Source organism: Sus scrofa, chromosome 6 (genome assembly GCF_054392235.1).
Source record: "Sus scrofa isolate SSC_HxYL_T2T_F1_AM1 chromosome 6, Sscrofa_HxYL_maternal_Yorkshire_Landrace_v2.0, whole genome shotgun sequence".
NCBI lineage: Eukaryota > Metazoa > Chordata > Mammalia > Artiodactyla > Suidae > Sus > Sus scrofa.
In genome coordinates this window covers 52,482,358-52,496,912 of record NC_139388.1, presented here as the reverse complement: position 1 = coordinate 52,496,912, position 14,555 = coordinate 52,482,358, and the positions used below count along the sequence as shown (strand labels likewise).

General features: G+C 41.1%; 1 protein-coding gene and 1 non-coding gene across 2 annotated transcripts in view; one reads left to right on the top strand and one right to left on the bottom strand.

Annotated features, from left to right (window-relative positions):
- Positions 1 to 14,555, top strand: part of CCNP (cyclin P) — a 147,411-nt gene that overhangs the window by 59,703 nt on the left and 73,153 nt on the right. The gene's annotated exons all lie outside the window — the stretch shown is intronic.
- Positions 9,316 to 9,417, bottom strand: LOC146402371 (U6 spliceosomal RNA). Its single transcript, XR_014808675.1, has one exon. It is a non-coding gene; the product is annotated as a U6 spliceosomal RNA (small nuclear RNA).

Below are 14,555 nucleotides of genomic sequence, written 5' to 3'. Positions count from 1 at the left end.
CAACTTTGGGTCTGTAGTACTGAAGGTATGTATTGAAAAAAAAAAAAAAAAACCTGTGCATAGGTGGATCCATGCAGTTCAAACCCATGTTGTTCAAGGGTCAACTGTATATCATTCCAGAACATCTACACCACCCTTAAAAGAAACCCCGAATCCATTAGGTCACTTCTCATTGCCTTCTGCCAGCCCCCCCGGGCACCACTCCTCTACTGTCTGTCTGTATCGATTGGCCTGTTCTAGACACTTCTTATAAATGGAATCAATTGTGTCTGGACTTTTTGTTCGTTTTTTTAGTTTTCTTTTTTAAATGATTTTTATTTTTTCCATTATAGTTGGTTGACAGTGTTCTGTCCGTTTTCTACTACACAGCAACATGACCTAACCACACACATACACATTCTTTTTCTCACGTTGTCCTTGGCCTTTTTCATTTAGTGTAATTTGTTCCAGGTTCATCCATGTGATGCATGTATCTGTATTTCTTTCCTTTTTATGGATGAATCGTATTCAGTGGCATGGATATAGTGCATTTTTTCCCCTCTCCGTTATCAGTTGATGAACATTTGACTTGCTTCCACTCTCTGGCTCTTGTGAATAAGCACTGATGTGAACGTTTGTGTAGAAATTTTTGTTTGAACACGTGTACCTAGGAATCACGTGAGTCACTGAATCATATGCTAGCACTAACTTTTTCAGTAAGTGCTAAACTTTCCCAAGTGGTTGTACCATTTTACATTCCAAGCAGCAGTGTATAAGGGTTCCAGTTTCTCTACATTCTTGCCAACACCTGTTACGTTTTAGTTTTTAATGATAGCTGTCCTAGTGGGTGTGAAGCGGTAGCTCACTGTGGTTTTGATTTGCATTTCCCCGATGGCTAACTATTCTGAGTACCTTTGCATGTGCCTGTTGACCATTTCTATATCGGAAAAACGTCTAATCAAATTCTTTGCTGGTTTTAAAATGTTTTGTTGTTGTTGTTGTTGATCTGTGGGAGTTCTTTGTGGTTTTTAAATCTTAGACCCTAATCACATACGTGATTTGCAAATGTTTTCTCCTGGTCTATGGGTCGTCTTTTAATTTTCTTGACTGTGTTTTTTGAAGCACAGGATTTTAAAACTTTACTTCCAATTAACCTTTTTCTCTTAGGTTGCTTATGATTTAGGTGTCATATCAGAGAAACTTTTGCTTAATCCAGGCTCATGAAGACGGTGCCTATTTTTCTTTTAAATTTAATATTTTAGGAGTTCCCGTCGTGGCGCAGTGGTTGACGGATCTGACTAGGAACCATGAGGTTGCGGGTTCGATCCCTGCCCTTGCTCAGTGGGTTAATGATCCGGTGTTGCCGTGAGCTGTGGTGTAGGTTGCAGACGCGGCTCGGATCCCGAGTTGCTGTGGCTGTAGCATAGGCTGGTGGCTACAGCTCCGATTAGACCCCTAGCCTGGGAAACTCCATATGCCGCGGGAGTGGCCCAAGAAATGGCAAAAAGACAAAAAATAAAAATAAATAAATAAAAAGTAAAAATAAATTTAATATTTTGGCTCTTACATTTAGGTCTATGATCCATTTTGGGTTAATATTTATATGGTATGAGGTAGGGGTTCATCTTCATTCTTTTACATATGGATATCCAGTTGTCCCAGCACTATTTGTTGAAAAGATGATTTTTCCCCCTAATTGAATTGTCTTGGTATCCTTGTCAAAGATAAATTTACCATATTTGTTTTTTTTTGTTTGATTTATTTCACTTACATGAAATCCTCCAGGTTCATCCATGTCACCACAAATGGTAAGATTTCATTCTTTTTTTATGGTAGTTCAGGCATAGAAAAACAAATACGATACAATTTCACTTACATCAGAATCTAAAAACCAAAACAAATGAAAAACAGAAACAGACTATAGATACAGGGAACAAATGGGATGGTTGCTAAAGGGCAGGGAGGGTGGGGAGATGGATGAAATAGGTGAAGGGGATTAAGAGGTACAAACTTCTAGCTACAAAATAAAGTCATGGGGATATAATGTATACATAGGGAATATAGTCAGTAATATTGTAACAACTTTGTTACATGGATGGTAACTGATGTTATTGTTGTGATCATTTCATAATATATAAAAATACTGAATCACTATGTTATACACATGAAACTAATATAATAATGTATGTTGTGATTATAATTCGATAAAAATAAAAAGAAATAAATTGACCATTGATGTATGGATTTATTTTTAGACTCTTAATTCCACTTTTCCATGTCTATAGTTATACCAACATCAGTCTTCTTTTTATTATTTTTTAATTTTTTGTCTTTTTGTCTTTTCTAGGGTGACACCCATGGCATATGGAGGTTCCCAGGCTAGGAGTCCAATCAGAGCTGCAGCTGCTGGCCTACACCACAGCCACAGCAATGCCAGATCCGAACTGCATCTTTGACCTATACTACAGCTCACGGCAACACTGGATCCTTAACCCACTGAGCGAGGCCAGGGATTGAACCTGCAACCTCATGGTTCCTAGTCAGATTTGTTAACCACTGAACCATGATGGGAACTCCCCCATTTTCTTAATTGTTTTGGATTTGTTATTGTTGGACTTTTTCTTCCCTTCCTTCCTTCTTTGTTCTCTTGTGATTTGATGACTATCTTTAGTGTTGTATTTGAGTTGCTTATCCTCCCCCCCTGACCCCCGCATCCATGGCATATGGAAGTTCCCAGGCCAAGGATCAATCCAAGCCATTGCTGCAACCTATGCAACAGCTGCAGCAGTGCTGGATCCTTAACCTACTGTGCCACAGCAGAAACTCCTGGGTAAAATATTCTTGGATGAAGTTTTTCCCTTTCATCACTTTAAATATATCTTGCCATTCCCTTCTGGCCTGTAGAGTTTCTGCTGAAAATTCAGCTGATAACCTCATGTGGATTCCCTTTGTATGTTATTTGTTACTTTTCCCTTGTAGCTTTTTAATATTTTTTCTATGTATTAAATGTTTATCAGTTTGATTAACATGTGTCTTGATGTGTTTTTCCTTGGGCTTATCCCATATGGTACTTTTTGGGCTTCCTCTAGTTGATGGTTTCCTTTCCTATATTAGGGAAATTTTTGGCTATAGTCTCTTCAAATATTTTCTCAGGTCCTTTCTTTTCTCCTTCTGGGACCCCTATGATGTGAATGTTGGTACATTTGATGTTGTCCTAGAGGTCTCTTAGTCTGTCCTCCTTTCTTTTCATTCTTTTTTCTTTATTCTTTTCTATGGCAGCAATTTTTTCTCCTGTCTTCCACCTCAGTAATTCATTCTTCTGTCTCAGTTATCCTGCTGTTGATTCCTTCTAGTGTACTTTTCACTTCAGATATTGTGTTATTCATCTTTGTTGGCTTGCTCTTTAAATCTCCCAGCTCTTTGTTAAACATTTCATGTAACTCCTCAATCTGTGCCTCCGTTCTTTTTCTGAGCTCTGGGATGATCCTTACGATCATTACTCTGAATTCTTTTTCAGGTAGATTGCTTATCTCCTCCTCACTTAGTTGTTAATGTGGGGTTTTGTCTTGTTCCTTTGTCTGAAACATACTTCTCCGTTGTCTCATTTTGTCTGTCTTTCTATGTTTGTGATCTCCATTCTTCAGGCTGCAGGGTGTTAGTTGCTCCTGCTTTTGGTGTCTTCCCTCTGTTGGGAAACATTGGTTCAGGGCTTTGTGCAGGCTTTCTGGTTGGAGGGACTGATGTCTTCCCACTGGTGGGTGGAGCTGGGTCTTGTTCCTCTGGTGGCCAGGGCCTTGTCAAGGAGTGTGTTTATAGGTGGCTGTCAGCTCCATACGACTTTAGGGAGCCTGCCTGGGTTTAAATTTTTTTTTTCTTTTTGATTCTAGGGCTTTTTTTAGTTTGGATGCCTGCCACCTCTTTTCTCAGTGCATGCTGGCTGCTGTCCTCTTGTTAGGAGATGTGACTGATGTTGTGGTGACCAAAGCCTGCCCTGGATATTGAGCTGGGTGGTCTTTTGCTCTGTGGTTGTCATGATCCTGTAAGGGGTAGGGTCTGTTCCCTGGTTGTTTGAGTAGAAGCCCCCAGATCTGTTTCTGAGCTGTATTTCTCATCTGCAGTGTGAGGCAGGGGATTGGAGTGCCCCCACTGGGAGAGGAGCCACTGAATATTTTCCCAGAGATGTTCCTCTGTGAGTGTGTTCTTTCGTGTGTTGTGGGGGTTCACAGTGTACACTGTTGTTGGTACTGCTCTCAGCCCCACCTTACCCATATGTATCTTGGTTATTTCCCTGGTGTCTCTCAGGCCTTGTTTCCACCTGACCATCAGTGCTGATCCACTAAGGTCAGGACCCAGGGCTGCAGTGCTCATGCTCCTGGGCCCGCTGTAGGAGCTATGGAATCAGCTCAGACTCTGGCCTTGTCCAAGCCATGTGTACAACCACCCACAAAGCCCACAGCTAGTAAAGCCAGACCCCTTTCAGCTTTAAGAGGAGTCCTCATTCAGATATTCCACCAGCACTGACTTTGTAAGGTCAGCAATAGAGGTGTAAATCCATGGTTCATGTAGCCAGGAGGAGAGGTTTCAGCTCTTCCTCCTTAGTGGGAGGGTACCTAGGGATCAGCTGTGGTTTCAGCTCCATCTCTATGTATGAACAGCCCTCTGGCAATTGCTCTCAAGGCAGCAGGTGCACAGGGGGCCAGGCAGCCTGTGACTCCTTTGGAGGCAGCAGGTGCATAGGGGACCTCTGATACATTTGATGTCAGAAGTGGGAATTACTAGACTCCCTAGCCTGACTTCCCTGACTCACTGGACTTTAGTAAAACATTGTTTGGGAAAAGAAGATGAAAGGGTGGGATATGATGAAACTTTGGTTCCTAAGTGACTGTGGAGTCATCCATGGTATGACAGCACTGAGCTGTAGTGTGTTGTGAGAGGCAAAAGTAACCTATGGAATATGAAAATAATAGATCATCTCTAGGACAGTTGACTCACTGGATGCTCTGGCTGCTTTTGACCATGCTGGTTAAAGTAGGGAGGGAAAATGCAGCCTGAGTGATGTTTCTGGTTTTTTGTTTTCTCCTCCAGGAAGAGGAGAACAGTCTCCTAAAACCTTTCTTGTTCTTCTTCACTTGCATTCCAGTCATGATTTTTCCTGAAAGCTATAACATTAACCTTGTAAATGCTAAATTTATACTAGAGGTTTGCATAACATTTCAATGAGGGAAAAGGGAGAGATAGTTTAATTGCTTTGTATCTTGTTACTCTTGCATATGGATGTATGGTAAAATTGATATAAAATGTTAAATGCTTTTAAGGGGGTTCCTGTGGTGGTTTAGTTGTTAACGAAGCCCAACTAGTATCCTTGAGGACATGGATTCGATCCCTGGCCTTGCACAGTGGGTTAGGGATCTGGCGTTGCCATGAGCTGTGGTGTTGGTCACGTTGCTGTGACTGTGGCGTAGGTTGGCAGCTAAAGCCCAGATTGGACCCCTAGCCTGGGAATTTCCATATGCCTCAGGTGCAGCTAAAAAGATTAAAAAAAAAAGACAAAAATGTTAAATATTTTTAATTTCATAAATGCTAGAGGGATCATCCTTACAGGAAAAGCTGGAAGGAAAACTGTTTCTAGGACACATACTCCTTGCTTTTTTGCCTCTGATGGGTGGATTAGAATTAAAATTTTTGAGTATTGGAAATAGAACATTTCCACAGGTGATGATTTTTTGCTATGATAATTGCAGTTTTTGCAGAAGCAGTTTTCAGTTTGCTAATGAGCTCTTGTGAAATAATATATTTGACAGTTCTTAGATTTGATTCTTAGATTCTTGATCTTCGGACCCGAGGTGCATATTTTAGGTGGATCAATTTGGACTCCAAGTTTGACAAGATAAAAAGGCCTTAGGAAAACTTGCTTGTCACTCAGGCTTGAAACATGCTGTCTGGTTCTGTCATGTCTTTGCTGTGGCTGAAGAAATCCATTAGCTTTTTAAAAATTACGAATTATCAGATCCCAATTGCTCAGTCCTATCTCAGTGAAAACTTGCCATGAACTCTGCTGAATTGAAAGCAGCTATAGCTCAATAAATAGAACTCAGATTCCAGGACATTGCAGATTTAGGGCATCCCTCTGTGGGGGCCAGAACTGTGACAACATCGTGCATGCTGGCTGTACCATCTGGGTCACGCACAGGTGCCTACAGGAAAGGGCTTATTCTCTGACAGAACTATCTAAAATTGAGCTCCTGATCAGCTCTGTATTTCTATTTTTTATTTTTTTAAATTTTTTGTTATATTTGATTTACAGTGTTCTGCCAATTACTGCTGTATAGCCAAGTGACCCAGTTATACATACACATACATGTGTGTATATATATTCTTTTTCTCAAAGTATCTTTCATCATGTTCTATCTATCACAAGTGATTGGATATAGTTTCCTGTGCTGTACAGCAGGACCTCATTGCTTATCTACTCCTTTTTTTTTTCTTTTTTTTCTTTTTTTTTTTTTTTTTTTTTTTTTTACCATTTCTTGGGCCGCTCCCGCAGCATATGGAAGTTCCCAGGCTAGGGGTCGAATCGGAGCTGTAGCCGCCAGCCTATGGAACTCGGGATCCGAGCCGCATCTGCGACCTGCACCACAGCTCACAGCCGGATCGTTAACCCACTGAGCAGGGCCAGGGATTGAACCTGCAACCTCATGGTTCCTAGTCGGATTCGTTACCCACTGCGCCACGACGGGAACTCCTCTACTCCTAATGCAATAGTTTGAATCTACTAACCTCAGACTCCTAGTCCGTCCCACTTCCTCCCGCTCCCCCTTGGCAACCACAAGTCAGCTCTCCATGTCCGTGTCAGCTCTGTATTTCCAATGCAGAGTAATCACATTCCTAACTTGTCATTCCTGCTCCAAAGCTGCAAATTGGAGGACATCACACTGACAGTCACCTCTCCACCCACTCCTGACTGATCTGCCTCGACCCCTCTCTTGGGGGATGGCTCATTTCTGCTGACTTATGTTTGGCTTTCTGGATTAGTTGCAGTTTGCAACACTGGGCTGATAGTCTGACTCTACTTTCTTTACCCTTCTCTTGGTACACACTCCTTAGGGGAGCAGTTTGATTATTCAATGCAGCTGTCCTACAAAGGGATTGATCTTTTCTAGACTACTGACTAGATAAATAATCAGGATTAAAAGAGTAGGAGGTTATGTAAACCCATTACAATTTTTTTAATTAAAAAATTTTTAGTTAAAGTATAGTTGATTTGCACTGTTGTGCCAATTTCTGCTGTACAGCAAAGTGACCCAGTCCTACATACATATATATGTTTATCGGTATACATATATTCTTATCTTCTTATGTATATGTATAATATATTCTTATATTATCATCCGCCATTTACAATTTTTTGAAAATTTAGGATTCCTTCCTGACCAGTTTCTGAACATAACACATCAACACATCATTCTAAGTTTTATAAATTTTTTTCTTTTCTTTTTTTTTTTTTTTTTTTTTTTTTTTTTTTTGCTTTTTAGGGCCACACCCACGGCATGTGGAGGTTCCCAGGCTAGGGGTCCAATCAGAGCTACGGCTGCCGGCCAACCCCACAGCCACAGCAACTTGGGATTCCAGCTGTCTCTGCAACCTACACCACAGCTCATGGCAACGCCGGATCCTTAATCCACTGAGCAAGGCCATGGATCGAACCCGCAACCTCGTGGCTCCTAGTCAGATTCATTTCCACTGCACCACGATGGAACTCCAATTTTTTCTATGAAAATGGTTTTGCCTCTTTCACACAACTTTTCCAGATGAAAGGTCTGAGTGAGAGTAGAGAGTGATTGGAAACAATGTGAAGTTATGACCGTTGAATGAGACACTCATTTTGTTAACAATGAAGGGGGACTAAAACCCCCAAATCCCAGCATCTGGGGGAAGTACAGGAGCGAGGGAGGGCATGAATGATCTTTTGTTTTTCAAAACTACTCCTGGAAGCTTTTCCTTCCTAAAGAAAAGCCTCTGTGGTTTTCCCACCCTGCATGTGCTTTGAATTCTAACTGTTGACTCTACAACCCCACCCGTCAGAACCATTAGGCGACAACAGCAGGTGGCCTGGCTCCTGCACGCATCGTGCATGGCATCTTCAGATTCTGTCCACACTCATGAGGCAGATCAACTGGTGTAATAGAAAAGCAAACCGTTTCGAACCGATTGCCTCAAGCATTCCCTCTGAAAGCAAGGACTGAGCCCAACCAGGCGGGCTGGGCTGGCAACCCTGAGAGCTCTGTTAGCCCGTTCTGTCTGACCATTGTGTGTCCCACTTGGGGTGCCCTAACCATTGGAAGCTCTTTGCTCCCAGGGGTACCATGAGTGCCCTCTGCGATTGTCGTTCTTCTGTGTGTGGGGCCCTGACACTGCCTCAGCCCTGGAAGGCTTTGGGGTCAGCTTCAGCTTCCAGGCCAGGGCGTGCTGTGCCTGAGTTAATACCTCGGGCCAGGCAAAAAAGTTCATTCAGAAACTCGAGGAGGAAGCTACTTGGATTTGTTTTTGAACTCTGGCAGCAGACTTGCCCCAGGATGAAAATCTGAATTCTTACTGAGCCTAGATTGGCAAATAATCCAGTGTCCATCATCAGTGGCAATTACCGTAGCCCAGAGAACTTTGAGATCTGCCCTATTGTCCTCAAGGCCCCTCTCCCCAGAGGACTTTGTCTTCTAAGTACCTGATACCACAAGTTCAACACTGGTTTTCTAAGATTTTGGCTTAATTATTTACCCTCCTGCCTGGTCAAGTTTTGCAATTCAGCACATGTCTCAAGTAGGAAATCAGTTTCTTGGAGCCCCTCAAATCTCCAGTTGATCCCTCCACCCTCACACAACTTCCAAAAGTTCTACCAGTTTCTCTGCATCTCAGCAGTGGCCCTATGTCCGAGCCAAGTCCAGATTTGCCATCTTTGGACCATCCTCAGAGTTCACAGAAGACTCTAGAATGACATGAGGAGTCTCAGCATTTGTCGGAAGATTCTTCCCTCTTTGGAATTTTAGTTCCTTAATCCTTGTTGCTTTCATAGCTCTCGGATACCTTTATTTCCGGATTTCCCATTATGGCGCAGCGGAAACGAATCCAGCTAGGATCCCTGGGGTTGCAGGTTTGATCCCTGGCCTCACTCAGTGGGTTAAGGATCCAGCATTGCCATGAACTGTGGTGTCAGTCACAGACGTGGCTCGGATCCGGTGTCGCTGTGGCTGTGGTGTAGGCCTGCAGCTGTAGCTCCAATTCACCCCCTAGCCTGGGAACCTCCATATGCCTCAGGTGCAGCCCTAAACAGACAAAAAAAAAAAAAATGTGGAACGCTTCACTAATTTGCGTGTCATCCTTGTGCAGGATCCATGCTAATCTTCTCTGTCTGATACCTTTAAAATATGATTCTAGTAACTGATCTGGCTTTTCTAATTGTTCTGAGCAGAAGCATTGCCTCATGAGCTACTCCGTCCTGCCCAAACATGAATGTTTTCTGTTTAAATCAACTTTATTGTGGTATAATCCACATGCAATAAAAGGTACCACTCTAAGAATATGAGTCAACGAGTTTCAACCAATGTGCATTTGGCTCATACAACCATCACTACAATCGAGATATAAAATATTTCTGCCACCCCAGGATGTTCTGTCATTTTCCTTGGTAGTCAGTTCCACCTCCTTCCCCAGTTACAGGCAACTAGGCAACTGCTGATCTGCTTTCTGTCACTACAGACGTGGCTTTCCCAGAATTTCACATAAATGGAATCATACAGTATGAAACCTCTTGTGCCTAGCTTATTTACTCAGCAAAATGTTTCGAGATTTATCCATGGTATTGAATCAATTGTCCATTCTTGAGCAGAATTCCATTCAATTGTATCATTGTCCACTGCCTGACACTGGTCCATTCTATTAATATAGTGTAATTTGCTTATCTATTCATTGGGTTGTTTCCAACTTTTGGCTCTTATGAATAAAGCTGCTGTGTATAAGTCGTGTATAAGTCTTTGTGTAGACATACATTTTTAGTTCTCTCAGATAAATACTCAGAAGTAAAACTGTTGCATTGTATGGTACATGTTGGTTTAACGTTGTAAAAAATTGCTGAACTGTCCTCCAAAGTGGTTGTACCATTTTCTGTTCCTGCCAGCAATATTTGAGAGGTCCAGTTGCTTTTCGTCATCAATGTTTTAAATATTAACAGTTTGAGTGTTTGAGTAGTGGTCTCTCACTGTGGTTTTATGGTGCCTTGATGACCAGTCAGGCAGAGCATTTTTTTCCAAGGGCTCCTTGACTATCTCTTTATCTTCTCTGGGAAGTGACTGTTTGACGTTTTGCTCACTTTTCAGTTGAGTTGTTTGGACTCTTCTTAAAGATTTGCAAGTGTTGTTTATATATTCTGTACACCAGTTGGATATAGTATAGTATTGGATGTAGAATATTTCCCTCCATCCTGTGGTTTGCCTTTTTATTTTCTTAACTGTGAATTCTGAAGAACAGAAGGCTTTAGTTTTCTTTTGTGATTTGTATTTCTTCTATTCTATTTAAGAGCTCTGCACCTACCTCTGGGAAGCAAATAGTTTCTCTGGTACATTTATAGTTTTAACTTTTATATTTAGCCCTATGATCAAATTTGAGTTAATATTTGTATAGGGTATGAGATATGGCTACAAGTCTTTTTTTTTTGCATATGGATGTTGTTCTCTATGTCTTTATATGAATTTTTGAAATTAATTTCTTATGTCTAGCTAACAGTTGGGTCCTTCTTTTTTATCTAGCCAGCAATCTTTGCTTTTTTGTTGTTGTTGTTGTTGTTGCTATTTCTTGGGCCACTCCCGCGGCATATGGAGATTCCCAGGCTAGGGGCTGAATTGGAGCTGTAGCCACCGGCCTACGCCAGAGCCACAGCAATGCGGGATCCGAGCCGCGTCTGCAACCTACACCACAGCTCACGGCAACGCCGGATCCTTAACCCACTGAACAAGGGCAGGGACCGAACCCGCAACCTCATAGTTCCTAGTCGGATTCGTTAACCACTGCGCCACGACGGGAACTCCAATCTTTGCTTTTTAATTGGAATGTTTGCATAATTTATAATGTGATTAATGATATTGTTGAGTTTATTTTATTTTTAAATTTTAATTAATTACTTTTTTTTAGGGTTGCACCTGCGGCATATGAAAGTTCCCAGACTAGGGGTCCAATCCGAGCTACAGCTGTCAGCCTACAACACAGCCACAGCAATGGAGAATCCAAGCTGCACGTGGACCTACACCACAGCTCATGGCAATGCCATATCCTTAACCCACTGAGCGAGGCCAGGGATGGAACCCGAGTCCTCATGGATGCTAGTCAGGTTCGCTACCTCTGAGCCACAGTGGGAACTACCGATATTGTTGAGTTTAAATCTACCTTTTTTTTTTTTTTTTTTTTTTTTTTTTTTTTTGTCTTTTCGCTATTTCTTTGGGCTGCTCCCGAGGCATATGGAGGTTCCCAGGCTAGGGGTCTAATCGGAGATGTAGCCCTTGGCCTACGCCAGAGCCACAGCAACGCGGGATCCGAGCCGCGTCTGCAACCTACACCACAGCTCACGGCAACGCCGGATCGTCAACCCACTGAGCAGGGGCAGGGACCGAACCCGCAACCTCATGGTTCCTAGTCGGATTCGTTACCCACTGCGCCACGACGGGAACTCCTAAATCTACCTTTTAAAATATTTTCTCTCTGTTTTTTCCCTGTCTGTTGTTTATCCCCCCCTCCTTTTTGGTTTTTTTTTTTTTTTTGGATTAATTAATTTTTTGTAAGGATTTCTTGTTATCCCCACTATTGGCTTATTAGTTGTATATCTTATTTTGTTGGTCTTGTTGCTATAGAATTTGCAATAGACAACTTATCACAGTCTACCTTTGAATAATATTGGACCACTTCACATATAACGTGATAACCCTACAACATATTTCCATTCCCCCACTTGTTTTATATTTCCCTTCTACCTATTTTATAAACTTCACAGCACATTGTTATAATTTCTATTTTATGTATTTGTTTATTTTGCTTTTGGGGCTGCACTTGTGGCATATGGAAGTTCCCAGGCTAGGGGTTGAATCAGAGCTACAGCTGCCAGCCTACACCACAGCCTCAGCAACAGGTGATTTGAGCCAAGTATGTGACCTACACCACAGCTCATGGCAATGCTGGATCCCCAACTCACTGAGTGAGGGCAGGGATCAAACCTGCATCCTCATGGATACCAGTTGGATTCGTTTCTGCTATGCCACAATGGGACTCTCTAATTTCTATTTTAAAAATAATATTTCAATATCTGGAATCTAATATATTGCACAAATGAACATATCTACAGAAAAGAAATAAACTCATGGACATGGAGAATAGACTTGTGATTGCTAAGGCAAAGGGGGAAGGAGTGAGACGGATTGGGAGTTTGGAGTTAATAGATGCAAACTATTGCATTTGGAGTGGATAAGCAATGAGGTCCTGCTGCATAGCACAGGGAATTATATCTAGTCACTTGTGATGGAACTGATGGAGGATAATGTGAGAAAAAGAATGTGTGTGTGTGTGTATGACTGGGTCACTTTGCTGAAGAGCAGAAATTGACAGAAAATTGTAAATCAACTATAATATAAAAAGGGAAGGGATTGGACTGAAAAAAATAATCCTTCAAAGAAATAAAAAATTTTTTAAATTATATTTGCCTATATAGTTCCCATTCCCAGTGCTCAATATTTTTTTTTGTATGTCTAGGTTTCCATCTGGTATTGTTTTTCTCCTATTTGAAGAACTTCTTTTAACTTTTCTTATACTAAGAGTCTGTTGGTGATAACGTTCTCTGATTTTTTGTTTGTTTTTGTTGTTGTTGTTCATTAGAGAAGTTATTTTAAATTCAGTTGAAAAAGATATTTTATTTGGGTATAAAATTTTAGGTTGACAGTTTTTTTTTGTTTTGTTTTTGCCTTTCAGCTTTACAAAGACATAATTCCATTGTCTTATGGTCTGCATTATTTCTGATTAGAATTTTCTTGTATTTAAATATAGTTTTCAGGAATTCAGTTTTTACGAGCTTCAGTGTAGTTCTTGTACTGTGAGGTTTAGAGTTGTTGTTGTTGTTTTTTTTTTTTTAAATCACACCTAGACAATTATCAGCTCTTATTCCTTTCAAAATAAATATTCTTTCCACCTTTCCTTCTGGGATTTTGTTATTTGTCTGTTATCCCAACTTGACCTGGAAAGACCTAAGAAAGACCTAATTGAATACAGTGTCCATTTTCCCCTCTATCTTCATGTTGGTAGTTTTGTGCAGCTGAATACACAACTAGGTAGATTGGTGTTAGCATAAATATTTTATTGCCAATAACGGACTCCTCTTATGATTCTGTCCAAAAGATCTCTTCTGTTTTATATTTCAACTCTTTATGCCATTATTTACTGCTATGCTTTCAAATATTAATTATCCCCAAATCTCTATGCTTCTCCTCTTTTTAGACATGCTTGTCTCCTGCATCATAAAGAAATGAAAGCCATCTGTTGACGTATCCCTTCATTTCCTTCCACAGTTCAGAATAATCCTCTTCATACTCATTCTTTTTTCCTAAATTATGTAACAGTAACATATCCCTTTTTAAAATTATGATTGATTTCAGAGTTCCCATCGTGGCTCAGTGGTTAATGAACCCAACTAGTATCCATGAGGACACAGGTTTGATCCCTGGCCTTGCTCATTGGATTAAGGATCTGGAGTTGCTGTGAGCTGTGGTGTAGGTTGCAGACGCAGCTTAGATCCCACGTTGCTGTGGCTGTGGCATAAGCCACAGCAGCTGCAGCTCTGATTCAATCCCTGGCTGGGAACCTCCATATGCCATGGGTGTGGCCCTAAAAAGACAAAAGAAAAAAAAACTGATTAATTTTTTTACTTATGCATAGACCCGACTCTTTTTTCTAAGCTGATAATGAACCTTGATCTAGTGAATATTAAATTCATATTTATTGTAATTAAACAAATTCTTATCTACTAGCTCTTACCCATCAATATTTAAACTACCTCCTCACTTCGTGGTAATTCTTTTGCAACTACACTTATTGAGAATATGAACTGTACTCTCCTCCATTTCCTCATTCCCATGTACTCTGAGTCCATAGTAAGTAGACTCTCCATCACACAGCCCCATCTAATTTATTTTACCTTTTATAAGGAATTCTCTGTCTATACCTGCTATCTTCTTCCTTTATTTTTGGCTGCACCTATGAGAAGTTGAAGTTCATGGGCAAGGGATTGAACCCGCACCACCAGAGCCACAGCAGTGACAACTGCCAGATCCTTAAACTGAGCCACCAGGGAACCCCCCTGCTACCTTATTTAGCTGTTCCCCTATATTCTCCTTGGGAAGGCCTCTTTTTTTTCTTAGCAAAGATTTAATAGAAATAGGTGAAATTCATCAAGGCCTTTAGGCATCTGAACATTCTCTTCTAGGAAATATGCCCCTCAGAGATTTTCAGAATATAGGTAGGGTCAAATGTTTATTCTCTAAGGTCTCACTTTT